Source organism: Balaenoptera borealis (genome assembly GCF_965194805.1).
Source record: "Balaenoptera borealis genome assembly, chromosome: 11".
In the NCBI taxonomy this organism is placed as follows: Eukaryota; Metazoa; Chordata; class Mammalia; order Artiodactyla; family Balaenopteridae; genus Balaenoptera; species Balaenoptera borealis.
The window spans coordinates 66,681,155-66,698,548 of NC_138868.1; the positions used below are offsets into that span (position 1 = coordinate 66,681,155).

General features: G+C 39.3%; 1 protein-coding gene and 1 long non-coding RNA gene across 7 annotated transcripts in view; one reads left to right on the plus strand and one right to left on the minus strand.

Annotated features, from left to right (window-relative positions):
- Positions 1-17,394, plus strand: part of LOC309605137 — a 394,782-nt gene that overhangs the window by 350,618 nt on the left and 26,770 nt on the right. The window lies entirely within an intron of this gene.
- GRM5 (glutamate metabotropic receptor 5) overlaps positions 1-17,394 on the minus strand; it is a 547,875-nt gene that overhangs the window by 181,667 nt on the left and 348,814 nt on the right. The gene's annotated exons all lie outside the window — the stretch shown is intronic.

Here is a 17,394-nt window from a genome sequence, read left to right on the forward strand (position 1 = left end):
AACAATACGAACTTATAGGAAGCAGCCAACCTAGTTTTGAGGAATTTGTTAAGACTTCTCAGAGAATGACTGAGATGCATGAGCCTCTACAAAAACAGTGGAAGAACTGGGGTGATGAAAGCATATTATAGGTGGAGGGAACAACCTAAACACTAGAGAAAACCTGCTCATTATGGGTCTGTATGGCTACAGTGAGGAAATTATACACTGCAAATATACTCGCTAATTTTCCTCAGTTTTTAATCCCACTAACCTCTCTGGATCCCTCAGGCACTACTGTTCTCACTTGCATCTGGACTGAGCTTTAGCAGATCACTTTCTGATCGCCAGCTCTGTTTGTCTTCTACCTGCTCAGCTTTGAGTTTGTGTCTACTCCTGCTGGTGTCTGACAGCAGTTCATGACCCTTCTCTGGCTTCCTTCCTGTGCCCTGCTCTTGGCATGAAGACAGCGGCTCGGCTGTGGAGCCTGGTGATATACTTGATCACCAGACACCATCCAAGACGAAGCTGGGGAGGTAAAAGTGGTCCTGATGTCCTTAACCTAGGAGGCTTTTTGTTTTTTTATTAATTGAGGAGATATGTTTGAAGTTCCTTCTTTATGCCAGACACCGTCATAGATGCTGGAGAATCAGAACAGCCTGTCCTTCAGGAGCTCGTTATCCAGCTGGGTAAATGACATGAAAACAAATGGATAGCACAGCAAGAGAGGCGCTGATAAAAATCTATGTAAAGGTCTAGTAACACAGAGATGATTCTTATCTAGCAGTCAGTTTACTAATGCAGATAAATAAGAGTCCTTTGAGTAAATGTAACACAAATGCATATATCAGGCATCACAGTATTGTTATTTTCTGTTTATTTATGGACAAATCAATCCTTTTATATTACAGAAATAATTTTAGAATATAAGCAGTTTTCTTGACCCTGAGTTTCAGATAAATGATTCAGAATATTTTATTCTAACTTAATAGCTCACATTTTATTTCTTTGAACAGAACTCAGTCTTTTTTGGGGGGGGGGGAGAAGAGAAACTCCATCATTGTGGGAAAGCATATTATAAACCTTGAACAAAGAAACTGACATAATGAAATAGATTCATTCATTAAAATAGGATATTGTATGCAATTCGCCAATGACAATTTTATTCACATTGATTTATCTTTTTAAAAAGATGAATTCTGGAATGAATTCCAATTTATGTAAAAGAAATAGTTCCTAATTCACATGACTTGTCACCGTTTGGCATTGGTAGACGAATAACTAAATTCCTATTTTGTATTCGATGCCACACAAGGTGCTGATGGAACTGAAATGGATGGCATGGTCCCTGTCCTCAAGGAACTGTCAGTCTAGTCACAGAGATACAAGTTGTTCTGGTGTGGTATGGTAAAGGGCTCTTCTAAATCACACTGGGGCTGGGAATGAGAGGAGCCATAGAAGGTTTTCTGGGCCAGAGGACTAACCTGAATTGAGCCTTGAAAGTAAATTCTACAGTCACTGAACCCACATTCAGTTTTGATCTCACCTCTTTATTCATCTCTTTGTTCAGTGGTTTGGGTTAGCTTTATAGATGGAACTTGCATATGAGGAGTTTGGAAGAGAACCATTTAATTGGGGTATAGTCGCTTTACAACGTTGTGTTAGTTTCCGCTGTACAACGAAGTGAATCAGCTATGTGTATACATATATCCCCTCCTTCTTGGACCTCCCTCCTCCCTCCCCATCCCACCCATCTAGGTCACCACAGAGCACCGAGCTGAGCTCCCTGTGTTATACAGCAGGTTCCCACTAGTTATCTGTTTTACACATGGTAGTGTATATATGTAAATCCCAATCTCCCAGTTCATCCCACCCCCCTTCCCCGCCCCATGCCATGTCCACACATCCGTTCTCTACCTCTGTGTCTCTATTCCTGCCTTGCAGATAGGTTCATCTGTACAATTTTTCTCAATTCCACATATATGCATTAATATACAATATTTTTTTTCTCTTTCTGACTTAGTTCACTCTGTATGACAGACTCTAGGTCCATCCACGTCTCTACAAATGACCCAATTTTGTTCTTTTTTATGGCTAATATTCCATTTTGTGTGTGTGTGTGTGTGTGTGTGTGTGTGTGTGTGTGTGTGTGTGTGTATACCACATCTTCTTTATCCATTCATCTGTCAATGGACATTCAGGTTGCTTCCATGTCCTGGCTATTGTAAACAGTGCAACAATGAACATTGGGGTGCATGTGTCTTCTTGAATTATGGTTTTCTCAGGGTATATGCCCAGTAGTGGGATTGCTGGGTATATGGTAGTTCTATTTTTAGTTTTTTAAGGAACCTCCATACTGTTCTCCATAGTGGCTGTATCAATTTACATTCCCACCAACAATGGAAGAGCGTTCCTTTTCTCCACACCCTCTCCAGCATTTATTGTTTGTAGATTTTTTGATGATGGCCATTGTGACCAGTGTGAGGTGATACCTCATTGTAGTTTTGATCTGCATTTCTCTAATAATTAGTGATGTTGAGCATCATTTCATGTGCCTCTTGGCCATCTGTATATCTTCTTTGGAGAAAAGTCTATTTAGGTCTTCTGCCCATATTTTGATTGGGCTGTTTGTTTTTTTTTGATGTTGAGCTGCGTGAGCTGTTTGTATATTTTGGAGATTAATCCTTTGTCAGTTGCTTTGTTTGCAAATATTTTCTCCCATTCCGAGGGTTGTCTTTTCGTCTCGCTTATGGTTTTCTTTGCTGTGCAAAAGAGAACCAATTTAAAACCAGCATATGGACAAGTATACCTAACCTGACGTGTGAAGGTTGTGGAAAGCAAAGAGGCCCCTGCCCTTTTGGTTCTTTTTTAAATAAGTTGCCACTAACACTTGAAGAGAGGGCTACAACTGCAGTGCAGTTCTGCAAATTGCATACGGTGATAGGATGCGACTGGAGAAGGATAAGGAGAGCAGCGAAAGAGTGGTGTAGGAGAGGACATTATATCTCTAATAAAGTCAAATAGGGGCTTGAGTCAAATACTTCTTCTTCTATAACCATAGTTTTATTTTTTTCTCTATTAGCAGAGAAAGGATCACATTTAACTTATTTTACTTATTGTCCTTATGGATGTAGTCATTTTTCTATATTCCTGTGAATAATGTGTAGATGTGTCATAATTCTGGTGTTTGGTTTTTCTAAAGAATAATAGTTACTTTGCTCAGCCATGTAGGAAGACCCAAGAGTGACCTGCTTATTATACTTTTAAAAGTAAGAAGCATTATCTATGCAGTCAAAGCAATTAGAAATATGGTTGCCTGCAGAATAGATCCCACCTACATCCATCTGCTGGCCACCACTATCTCTATATAGATGGCTATTTTATACTTCCTGACCACACTCCTCAGCTGCTGTCTACTACGTCTGCCCACTGCAACTTGGCTATTCCACAGACACTCCAATCTCAACACCTGGACTTAGCATTTGTTTTCCCAAACTTAGTTGTCATCTTGTGTTTCGTAATACTGTTAATAGATGCTACCACCCACCGAGGTACTTAAGCCAGAATTTTAGGAGTTATTCACAGTTCCCACCTTCTCTTCTATTGTCTTTCCTATGAACTCCCAATAAAATAGGCATTTAATCAGAACCAAGTCCTGTCATTCTATCATAAATGTCCCTCAGACAAGTCTCTTCTCCATCCCGTTGATTCCGATTAGACAGGAATACTACAACACTCTACGATCTAGTCACATGGTTCTACAATGAAATTTTTATGATGTCATTGATGACATCATCCTCCTGCTTAAGGCAGCTCTCTAGGAGCAGCAGGACAAAGTCTAAATTACTGTCTTACCGTGTCCTATGCTGCTCTTCCTAAGCTGGCCCCATCTCTTACTCAGTCCTTACCTGCTCTAGCTCTTCTCAGAGGGATAATCTGCTCTGGAAACACTGGAACCTCTGCACCATTTTCTCTTGTCTCTGGAAAACTCCTGTGAAAACCCTCAGTGTTAGCTCAAACCTGATCTCCTTTAGGAAATTTTCCTAGACCCCAGGCAGGCTAGAGACTCTCTTTCATCCTCCTTTAGCACCTTTATCTCATAGCCAGTGTGCTCTAATACTTCCTTTTCTCATCTGTCCTTCCCTAAGGGCTCCTTAAGGGCAGGAGTGATGATTTGTTTTTCTCTGTCTTTAGCACCTCCTATTGGGTTTTGCATAGTACAAGTGCTCAATAAGGGCTCTTTGTGTTAGGGCATGGACACAGGAATGGATGAATGAGTGAGTAAATGAATGACCTAGATTATGATTAGTTGCAGAATGAACTTCAAGTAAAAAATAATGCTGAATGAACAGAATCCAACCTTCACACAAGGCCCTCATGACGTTCTAAAGGCCCCGTTACTGATGTTCTCTGTGACCTCTAATGAGTCACTTAGTCTCTCATCTGTAAAGCTTAATTAGTGCTTCAGCAGTAAGTGCAAGCCCTTAAAATGCTAGGTGTTCAATTCATTGCTTCAGAAACACTGTCATGCTCATATTCATTTGGAATAAAACTATAAGATAGGCAACTATACTCCATTTTCAATTAAAAATGCTAGGTTCCCTCTTGCCTGAAATAGACAAAATGGCAGCTGGTTCCCAGCTATGCCCGAAGATGCCTCAGCTTCAAACATGGGAATGTTACCACTTCTGAGACACAAAGTCCCTACTCTTAACTCCAGGGCAACCTTCCATGATGGTTGCACCTGGGGCTGGTGCAGGATGAGTAATCAGAGTGAATGGGAGAAAGAGGCAAACAGGCAGTTCTCCTAATGGAAACAGTCTAGTGGCTCACTGTCAGTCAGCAGGCTGGCAGTTTTACAGTTTCTTTACTGGACCTGAATCACTGCAATGAGTGGTCCAATGCAGAGGAGAGAAAATGGAGTTTGTATTTCTCACCGTTTTTAACCAACTAGGGAATTAAGGAACGTGCACATTTTTTAAAAACAGTTTAAAGTTACATACAAAGATGACATGGCATTAAAAGCAATTCAATCCAATCCAATTCAACAAACCTCTTTTTGAGGTCCTACTGTCTATATAGAACACTACATTCAATGCTGTGAAAGGAACATCAATGAATGGATGGGAAATAGGTCCAAGCCTCTGCACTTTCACATAAGTAGTAGTAGAATGTGTCACTAATAGAAATGAACTTGTTATAATGGCTGTATGGAAATACAAAGTATGGTGGGAAGAGAAAGGAAAGGTGATTTCTGATTTGGGGTTTGGGAAAAGCTTTGCAGAGAATATAGAATCTAGCTGGGAGACTAGTCTAGTGAAGAGCCAAGTGGGGTTGGTGAAACTGTTCCCTGGAATTAGGCACACTTACCTGCCTACCACGGTAGTGCTGGACTGGGCACACCTCTCCACATGGACAAGGTGCCAGGTGAGATTTAGGAACCCAGGACAGCCCTTGCCCTAAAAAATAAAGATCACTCCCTACGAAGGAAGGCAAAGATGAGCTGATCCTAGTTATTCCTCCCGAACTTACCAATCAGAGAAGTCACTCTACCTCCTCAGAGAGAAGCCCAGAGCCACGCTAATTAAGCTCCCTCTGAGGAAGAAAATCTTAGGAGTAGGGAAGAAACATTCCCAACATATGATAGGATCTGTGTGATGAAAGACTGGGGAGGGGAACAGCTGAACGTGAACTTTGTAAGCAAGCTCTGAGCAGGTGGAATAATGTAATGACTGATGCTAATGTTTTTCTTGATGCAAACAAGTCACCTACATTCTCTGACCCTTGGTTTCCTCATCTTCGAGTTGGAGATAATAGTACCCATTTCACTGAACTCAATAAATAGTAGCCGTGATTATGTCAACTGCCAGAGTGACTGGACTCTGGGGGTATGTTAAATAACTGGACAACTTTCTCCACAAAGTGACTTTGGGATTTTGAGTTTTATTAAATATCTGTTTCTTCCTAATTTATCAGCTTGGTGAGATCAAATTCCTGTGTATTGGGTTTGCTCGAAGTGAATTGGACCTATTAAACACATTTAATCCACTATACTTCTGTAGCGTATAGGAAGACTCTGGTTTGAATTTGTGGAGCAGGAGAGAAGAACACCACAAGCACAGCAGGTATGATGAATAGCACCAAAAAAGTGTAGAGGTAAGAGCAAGGATTTGACACAGTCGAAGTGAAGTGGTGTGCATGTAAATGAAGACTGCCAAGGGGCATGAGGGTGGAAAGAACACTGGGCATAATTTCATTTTCAGTTCCACCCTTCTCAGAGCTTCTAACTTTTTCAATGGGACCAGGCTAATGAGCCTGAACAAGCTTTAAACCAAACCAGCAAAGGGGATCTGCAATGCGTCAGGACCCTAAATGCCTGTAAATGCACGATTGAACGTTCAGAAGACCATTATGACCACACAGCTGAAGGTTAGTCGGGAGTACACTTTCTTGGTCTTTTAGAAAGCAATGTTATGGGTATTTTTATTTTATTATATAAATATAAATGTTTATGGCTATAGAATCATCTTAGGCTATTGATTACCTGTGACTATTAGGGAAAGATGAACTATTTCTCTGGTATATGAATATGTTAGAATACCAAAGGGCATCTGTCACACAGATTATTTTTCGAAGACTAAGTGACAAACTGAGATCTTCAAATGGAAATGATTTTACGCTTCCTGATGAAGTACCTGCTCTTAAATGAGCTCTGAACTTAACCATGTAAACCTCGGCTTTGTGTCAGTTTAATGGCTGAGTTCAGAGAGATAAGTTATGTGTCTGGATCAATGGCTATAGAATAATCGGGAGGGATTATTTGCAGCCATCGAGGTGTGACATCTGATAAGGAGAAAGAAGATAACAGAGAGTTTGCATGCCTCTTAATTTCCATCAAATATAGTTTTAGAAGGAGGCTGAAGGGACTTGTCTGATTGCAACTTAACAGCCTCTAGATATGATTATGTAATGTGTAGGAGTGAGTTTATCTTTTAAAAATGTACAGCTCTTAGTTCCAAAGATGTACTTCCATTACTTCTACAGTGCAGATGTCCCACTTGCTTTCTAAGACAAAATACTGAGATTCACTAAGAAGAAACTTTTCAAACAAGAGCTTATTTTGACTTTGTGTGGTCATATTGCTACTTTGAAAGGCTCCAGGTCAGTATTTTTAGGAAATAACTGGGACTTCTTTTTTGAGGAATTCTAGATCCCAAGTAATTCTACCTTTCCCATTCCCACAGAAGCATTGATAGGATTCTAACATAGTGACTTAGACTACACTTGCTTTTAATATTTGAATGTTTCCTGGTGGGGTTTTTCTGTGTCCTTCAATTACAGTGGTCCTAAAGGAATATTTGTAATTTATTACAAATATCAAGGAATCAACACATATTTTTGGTAGTTGTGTTACAATAATGGTTAAGAATGACAGACGATTCGGATATTAAACTACTCATCATTATTTCCCCTTAGGTGGGATGTGTGATTTAGGTGAAATGGTCATTTAGAAGACCATGCTTGGGCAGTCCAAGTCAGACACACCTGGATTTGATTATGGCATTTGATATTTGATAATGGAGTCCCACTGGGAGAATTATCTAACATTCCTAAGCTTCAGTTTTTTCCTCGGTACAATGGATTTTATAATAGTACCTACCTCATAGAATGATTGTGAGGACTGAATGGGATAATGTATGGCACAGTATTTGGCATGCAGTAAGCCCTCAATATGTATTTGGAGTTAATACCTTTGAAGGAGAGAAGTAGAAGAAATCTTTGAACTTCATCAAACTTATCCCTAAACTCCAGAGAAGATTATGGTTAAATTTCACATCAGATGATTGTGTAATTTTAAAAGGTTTTCTGGACAAGGTGGTAGTGTACCTTGTGTGTGATTTTGCTTTAAAATGTTTTTCCTTCCAAGCCTGCCAGCTGCAATTTAAGCCCTTATTTTTTTCTCATTATTTCCGGATTGGCACAGGAGCTGATTTAGCATATAATTTGTGTCTCGTGTGTATTCAGTATGTAGTGTATATAACTGTTATATATAGTATGTTTATAAAATGCTCATCATGGAATCAGATCCTAAGTCAGCAATTCTCTTTCACATGCAGCTGCATCCAAATGAATCTTTCCCTGGGGAAGGAAATATTTTATTTTCCCTCCAAGGCCACAAGAAGCCAGGAACATGAAGAGAAGCTGACAGAAGGCAGTTTTTATCTCAGGGAGAGCTGCTTTTTCCTGACAGTGGTGCTGGAGTGACCCTTGTGTTTGGTTCTGTCATTAAGGATTGATGTACTTGTGTATGGGTTCCCAGAAAAGCATTTATGCTTTGTGATTGATTCCCTGTGAGGATTAGAATAGCACTTTGCAAGCGCCCATTCAATACTCATTTGTTAAGCAGTAGTAAAATACAATAAATGGATAACTGTAGCAGCCCAGCCGTGCAAAGCCAATGTTCCCTATCTATATCTTTCAACTTTGGGTGGTGCAGTGTACAAGTGACACAACAGGGCACATGTTATAAAGATTTAGTAGAGTATTTTTGGCCTCAGATTCATGGACTGCATAAATGGCATGTGAAGTTATTTTACTTTATTTTATTTTTTAATTAATTAATTAATTAATTTTTGGGGGCTGCGTTGGGTCTTTGTTGCTGCGCGTGGGCTTTCTCTAGTTGCGGTGAGCGGGGGCTACTCTTCGTTGCGGTGCACAGGCTCCTCACTGCGGTGGCTTCTCTTGTTGAGGAGCCTGAGCTTTAGGCACGTGGGCTTCAGTAGTTGTGGCACGCAGGCTCAGTAGTTGTGGCACATGGGCTTAGTTGCTCCGCGGCACGTGGGATCTTCCCGGACCAGGAATTGAACCTGTGTCCCCTGCATTGGCAGGCAGATTCTTAACCACTGCGCCACCAGCGAAGTCCCATGCCACGTGAATTTAAATCTACATGGATGAAGCTGACTACAACATAAGTGCAAAATTGTGAGTCAATGGGAAAGTGCTTTTGTCTGGACAGAGGTTTCATAACTTTCATCAATTTCTTACAGAATCCACAATTCAAAAATTAAGGACCATATTCAAGACCAAGGTGCTAAATTCATAGAATTCTCTTTGCATGCAAGTCCACTCATTAAATATTTAATCACATTTTGCCTGAAAATGTTTATATGTGTATATCTTGGCACTATTTCCAGTCAGTTATGATAACCAAAAACCTAGAAAGTCATTCTACACATCATCTCTCCCGTATGTAATCTAGCATCAAGTGCCGTCGAGTTTACTGATTAAATACTTTTCAAACCCATTTACTTTTCTCCAGCTCTACAAGCTGAGCCTTGGCTATGCTACCATCATCTTTCATCAGAACAGCTGCAATAGCCCCATAACTCTCTGTCATCATCCAGTCTTGTCCTCTGCCAATGCATTCTCCACCGGGCAGTTAGGTGACCTTTTAAACATGCAAATCTGATTACATCCTTCCCTGATTAAGATGATTTAGTAATAAGTTCTCTCAGGGAAAGATGAAAGTCCTGAACATGACCATGTATGGTGTGGGCCTTGCTTACCCCTGCAGTCCTGCTATGCTACACACTCCAGCCAGAATAACCTTCTTTTAATTCTTCATATGTGCCATGTCCTCTTTTGCCAAAGGGCCTCAGCACATATTGTTCCCTCTGCCTTGAATACTCCTTTTTATTTTGTTCATCCAGTTAATTGTAGTAATGCTTCATTTGTACATGCAGTAGACATTACCTTAGCAAAATCTTCCATGACCTCCATGATTAGGTCCATTCCACTATATACACATTCATGGAACCACACTTCTCTATTTCAGAGCACTTATCACAATTGTAAGTTTTTATTTACTTTGTGATTTTTTGATAAATGTGAACCCTTCCAATTAGACTCTAGGCTTCATGAAAGCAAGTACTCTTTATTGTTGAATTTCCACAGCTTGGCATTCTTCCTGGTACAGAGGAGGCATCAGTAAGTATTTGCTGAGTGAATGAATGGATGGTCTCTTCTATTGAAATATAAGGTTTTTAGAAGTAGAAATTATAGCTTTGTAGTGGATTGAACAAATTGAAAGATTTTCAACCATCTTCCCTAAGATCAAATGCCCTCTCCATTCACTTTCTGGCTATGTGGTCTTGGGTCCCTCTGAGTCTCTGTGTTCTAGAAGTGGTTACAACCTATGAGTAGGAACTATTGTTATTTCAAGTTTACAGACGGAGAAAACTGAGGCTTAGTAACAGCAAACAGATAAACCATTCCTCCTATGTGTTTGTTAGTATCCTATTCTTACAAATAAAAGTTGGATTAGTTACTTTCTAAGCATCATTCTTGATTATGTTCTCTAAAAGCTTTTGGGATGAAAGCTTTTGTAGCTTGAGATAGTCTGTTATCTACATTCAGTAGGTCATTTGGGATAGACACTTAAACCTGTAGACAGAAACAGAAGAACAGAAGCTCTGGATCTCAGCACCACTTACTTATTGAAGAGGCAGTCTTTTCTCCACTGTATATTCTTACCTCCTTTATCAAAGATAAGGTGACGATATGTGCATGGGTTTACCTCTGGGCTTTCTATCCTGTTCCATTGATCTATATTTCTGTTTTTGTGCCAGTACCATACTGTCTTGATTACTGTAGCTTTGTAGTATAGTCTGAAGTCAGGGAGCCTGATTCCTCCAGCTCCGTTTTTCTTTCTCAAGATTGCTTTGGCTATTCGGGGTATTTTGTGTTTCCGTACAAATTGTGAAATTTTTTGCTCTACTTCTGTGAAAAATGCCAGTGGTAGTTTGATAGGGATTGCATTGAATCTGTAGATTGCTTTGGGTAGTAGAGTCATTTTCAGTGTTGATTATTCCAATCTAAGAACATGGTATATCTCTACATCTATTTGTACTGTCTTTAATTTCTTTCATCAGTGTCTTATAATTTTCTGCATACAGGTCTTTTGTCTCCTTAGGTAGGTTTATTCCTAGATATTTTATTCTTCTTGTTGCAGTGGTAAATGGGAGTGTTTTCTTAATTTCACTTTCAGTTATTTCATCATTAGTGTATAGGAATGCAAGAGATTTCTGGGCATTAATTTTGTATCCTGCTACTTTACCAAATTCATTGATTAGCTCTAGTAGTTTTCTGGTAGCATCTACATATAAAAGAATGAAATTAGAACACTCCCTAACACCATACACAAAAATAAACTCAAAATGGATTAAAGATCTAAATGTAAGGCCAGACACCATCAAACTCTTAGAGGAAAACCTAGGCAGAACACTTTATGACATAAATCACAGCAAGATCCTTTTTGACCCACCTCCTAGAGAAATGGAAATAAAAACAAAAATAAACAAATGGGACCTAATGAAACTTCAAAGCTTTTGCACAGCAAAGGAAACCATAAACAAGACGAAAAGACAACCCTCAGAATGGGAGAAAATATTTGCAAATGAAGCAACTGACAAAGAATTAATCTCCAAAACATACAAGCAGCTCATGCAGCTCAATATCAAAAAAACAAACAACCCAATCCAAAATTGGGCAGAAGACCTAAATAGACATTTTTACAAAGAATATATACAGATTGCCAACAAACACATGAAAACATGCTCAACATCATTAATCATTAGAGAAATACAAATCAAAACTACAATGAGATATCATCTCACACCAGTCAGAATGGCCATCATCAAAAAATCTACAAACAGTAAATGCTGGAGAGGGTGTGGAGAAAAGGGATCCCTCTTGCACTGTTGGTGGGAATGTAAATTGATACAGCCACTATGGAGAACAGTATGGAGGTTCCTTAAAAAACTAAAAATAGAACTACCATACAACCCAGCAATCCCACTGCTGGGCATATACCCTGAGAAAACCATAATTCAAAATGAGTCATGTACCACAATGTTCACTGCAGCTCTATTTACAATAGCCAGGACATGGAAGCAACCTAAGTGTCCATCGACAGATGAATGGATAAAGAAGATGTGGCACATATATACAATGGAATATTACTCAGCCATAAAAAGGAACAAAACTGAGTTATTTGTAGTGAGGTGGATGGACCTAGAGACTGTCATACAGAGTGAAGGAAGTCAGAAAGAGAAAAACAAATACCGTATGCTAACACATATATATGGAATATAAAAAAAAAAAAAAAAAGAAAATGTTCAGAAGAACCTAGGGGCAAGACGGGAATAAAGATGCAGACCTGAACCAAGATGGTGGAGTAGAAGGACGTGCTCTCACTCCCTCTTGAGAGAAAACCAGAAACACAGCTAGCTGCTGGACAATCATCAATAGGAAGACACTGGAACTCACCAAAAAAGATACCCCACATTCAAAGACAAAGGATAAGCCACAATGAGACGGTAGGAGGGGCACAATCACAGTAAAATCAAATCCTATAACTGGTGGGTGGGTGACTCACAGACTGGAGAACACTTATACCACAGAAGTCCACCCACTGGAGTGAAGGTTCTGAGCCCCACGTCAGGCTTCCCAACCTGGGGGTCTGGCAACGGGAGGAGGAATTCCTAGAGAATCAGACTTTAAAGCCTAGTGGGAATTGATTGCAGGACTTCGACAGGACTGGGGGAAACAGAGACTTGACTCTTGGAGGGCACACACAAAGTAGTGTGCGCATCGGGACCCAGGGAAGGAGCAGTGACCCCAGGGGAGACAGAACCAGACCTACCTGCTAGTGTTGGAGGGTTGCCTGCAGAGGCGGGTGTGGGCGGACTGTGGCTCACCGTGGGGACAAGGACACCGACAGCAGAAGATCTGGGAAGTACTCCTTGGCATGAACCCTCCCAGAGTCTGTCATTAGCCCCACCAAAGAGCCCAGGTAGGCTCAAGTGTCGGGTTGCCTCAGGCCAAACAACCAACAGGGAGGGAACCCAGTCCCACCCATCAACAGTCAAGTGGATTGAAGTTTTACTGAGCTCTGCCCACCAGAGCAACGGTCAGCTCTACCCACCACCAGTCCCTCCCATCAAGCCTCTTAGATAGCCTCATCCACCAGAGGGCAGACAGCAGAAGCAAGAAGAACTACAGTCCTACAGCCTGTGGAACAAAAACCACATTCACAGAAAGATAGACAAGATGAAAAGGCAGAGAGAGCTATGTACCAGATGAAGGAACAAGATAAAACCCCAGAAAAACAACTAAATGAAGTGAAGATAGGCAACCTTCCATAAAAAGAATTCAGAATAATGATTGATAGTGAAGATGATCCAGGACCTTGGAAAAAGAATGGAGGCAAAGATCAAGAAGATGCAAGAAATGTTTAACAAAGAACTAGAAGAATTAAAGAACAAACAATGATGAACAATACAATAACTGAAATGAAAACTACACTAGAAGGAATCAATAGCAGAATAACTGAGGCAGAAGAACGGATAAGTGACCTGGAAGACAGAATGGTGGAATTCACTGCTGCGGAACAGACTAAAGAAAAAAGAATGAAAAGAAATGAAGACAGCCTAAGAGACCTCTGGGACAACATTAAACGCAACGACATTTGCATTATAGGGGTCCCAGAAGGAGAAGAGAGAGAGAAAGGACCAGAGAAAATATTTGAAGAGATTATTGTCGATAACTTCCCTAACGTGGGAAAGGAAATAGCCACCCAAGTCCAGGAAGCGCAGCGAGTCCCATACAGGATAAGCCCAAGGAGAAACATGCCGAGACACATAGTAATCAAACTGGCAAAACTTAAAGACAAAGAAAAATTATTGAAAGCAGCAAGGGAAAGTCGACAAATAACATACAAGGGAACTCCCATAAGGTTAACAGCTGATTTCTCAGCAGAAACTCTAGAAGCCAGAAGGGAGTGGCATGATATACTTAAAGTGATGAAAGGGAAGAACCTACAACCAAGATTACTCTACCCAGCAAGGATCTCATTCAGATTCGATGGAGAAATCAAAAGCTTTACAGACAAGCAAAAGCTAAGAGAATTCAGCAACACAAAACCAGCTCTACAGCAAATGCTAAAGGAACTTCTCTAAGTGGGAAACACAAGAGAAGAAACGGACCTACAAAAACAAACCCAAAACAATTAAGAAAATGGTCATAGGAACATACATATTGATAATTACCTTAAACGTGAATGGATTAAATGCTCCAACCAAAAGACACAGGCTTGCTGAATGGATACAAAAACAAGACCCCTATATATGTTGTCTACAAGAGACCCACTTCAGACCTAGGGACACATACAGACTGAAAGTGAGGGGATGGAAAAAGATATTCCATGCAAATGGAAATCAAAAGAAAGCTGGAGTAGCTATACTCATATCAGATAAAATAGACTTTAAAATAAAGAATGTTACAAGAGACAAGGAAGGACACTACATAATGTTCAAGGGATCAATACAAGAAGAAGATATAACAATTATAAATATATATGCACCCAACATAGGAGCACCTCAATACATAAGGCAACTGCTAACAGCTATAAAAGAGGAAATCGGCAGTAACACGATAATAGTGGGGGACTTTAACACCTCACTTACACCAATGGACAGATCATCCAAAATGAAAATAAATAAGGAAACAGAAGCTTTAAATGATGCAATAGAACAGATAGATTTAATTGATATTTATGGGACATTGCGTCCAAGAACAGCAGATTACACTTTCTTCTCAAGTGCGCACAGAACATTCTCCAGGATAGATCACATCTTGGGTCACAAATCAAGCCTCAGTAAATTTAGGAAAATTGAAATCATATCATGCATCTTTTCTGACCACAACACTATGAGATTAGAAATGAGTTACAGGGAAAAAAAACGTAAAAAACACAAACACATGAAGGCTAAACAATATGTTACTAAATAACCAAGAGATCACTGAAGAAACCAAAGAGGAAATCAAAAAATACCTAGAGAAAAATGACAATGAAAACACGACGATCCAAAACCTATGGGATGCAGCAAAAGCAGTTCTAAGACGGAAGTTTATAGCTATAGAAGGCTACCTCAAGAAACAAGAAAAATCTCAAGTAAACAATCTAACCTTACACCTAAAGGAACTAGAGAATGAAGAACAAACAAAACCCAAAGTTAGCAGAAGGAAAGAAATCATAAAGATCAGAGCAGAAATAAATGAAATAGAAACAAAGAAAACAATAGCAAAGATCAATAAAACTAAAATCTGGTTCTTTGAGAAGATAAACAAAATTGATAAACTATTAGCCAGACTCATCAAGAAAAAGAGGGCGAGGACTCAAATCAATAAAAGTAGAAATGAAAAAGGAGAAGTTACAACAGATACCGCAGAAATACAAAGCATCCTAAGAGACTACTACAAGCACCTCTATGCCAATAAAATGTACAACGCAGAAGAAATGGACAAATTCTTAGAAAGGTATAACCTTCCAAGACTGAACCAGGAAGAAACAGAAAATATGAACAGACCAATCACAAGTAATGAAATTGAAACTGTGATTAAAAATCTTCCAACAAACAAAAGTCCAGGACCAGATGGCTTCACAGGTGAATTCTATCAAACATTTAAAGAAGAGCTAACACCCATCCTACTCAAACTCTTCCAAAAACTTGCAGAGGAAGGAACACTCCCAAACTCATTCTATGAGGCCACCATCACCCTGATACCAAAACCAGACAAAGATACTACAAAAACAGAAAATTACAGACCAATATCACTGATGAATATAGATGCAAAAATCCTCAACAAAATACTAGCAAACAGAATCCAACAACACATTAAAAGGATCATACACCACAATCAAGTGGGATTTATCCCAGGGATGCAAGGATTCTTCAGTATATGCAAATCAATCAATGTGATACATCATATTAACAAATTGAAGACTAAAAACCATATGATCATCTCAATAGATGCAGAAAAAGCTTTTGACAAAATTCAACACCCATTTATGATAAAAACTCTCCAGATAGTGGGCATAGAGGGAACCTACCTCAACATAATAAAGGCCATATACAGCAAACCCACAGGAAACATCATTCTCAATGGTGAAAAACTGAAAGCATTTCCTCTAAGATCAGGAACGAGACAAGGATGTCCACTCTCAACACTATTATTCAACATAGTTTTGGAATTTTTAGCCACAGCAATCAGAGAAGAAAAAGAAATAAAAGGAATACAAATTGGAAGAGAAGAAGTAAAACTGTCACTATTTGCAGATGACATGATACTATACATAGAGAATCCTAAAAATGCCACCAGAAAACTACTAGAGCTAATCAATGAATTTGGTAAAGTTGCAGGATACAAAATTAATGCACAGAAATCTCTTGTGTTCCTATACACTAATGATGAAAAATCTGAAACAGAAATTACGGAAACACTCCCATTTACCATTTCAACCAAAAGAATAAAATACCTAGGAATAAACCTACCGAGGGAGACAAAAGACTTGTATGCAGAAAACTATAAGCCACTGATGAAAGAAATTAAAGATGATACAAACAGATGGAGAGATATACCATGGTCTTGGATTGGAAGAATCAATATTGTGAAAATGACTATACTACCCAAAGCAATCTACAGATTCAATGCATTCCCTATCAAATTACCAATGGCATTTTTTACGGAACTACAACAAATCATCTTAAAATTTGTATGGAGACACAAAAAACCCCGAATAACCAAAGCAGTCTTGAGGGGAATAAAACGGAGCTGGAGGAATCAGACTCCCTGAGTTCAGACTATACTACAAAGGTACTTTAATCAAGACAATATGGTACTGGCACAAAAACAGAAACATAGATCAATGGAACAAGATAGAAAGCCCAGAGATAAACCCACGCACCTATGGTCAACTAATCTATGACAAAGGAGGCAAAGATATACAAAGGAGAAAAGACAGTCTCTTCAATAAGTGGTGCTGGGAAAACTGGACAGCTACATGTAAAAGGATGAAATTAGAACACTCGCTAACACTATACACAAAAATAAACTCAAAATGGATTCGAGACCTAAATGTAAGACTGCAAGACCTAAACGTAAGACCTAAACGTAAGACTGGAAGACCTAAACGTAAGACCTAAACGTAAGACTATAAAACTCTTAGAGGAGAACATAGGAAGAACACTCTTTTACATAAATCACAGCAAGATCTTTTTTGATCCACCTCCTAGAGTAATGGAAATAAAAACAAAAATAAACAAATGGGACCTAATGAAACTTCAAAGCTTTTGCACAGCAAAGGAAACCATAAACAAGATGAAAAGACAGCCCTCAGAACGGGAGAAAATATTTGCAAATGAATCAACGGAGAAAGGATTAATCTCCAAAGTATATAAACAGCTCATGCAGCTCAATATTAAGGAAACAAACAACCCACTCCAAAAATGGGCAGAAGACCTAAATAGACATTTCTCCAAAGAAGACGTACAGATGGCCGAGAAGCACATGAAA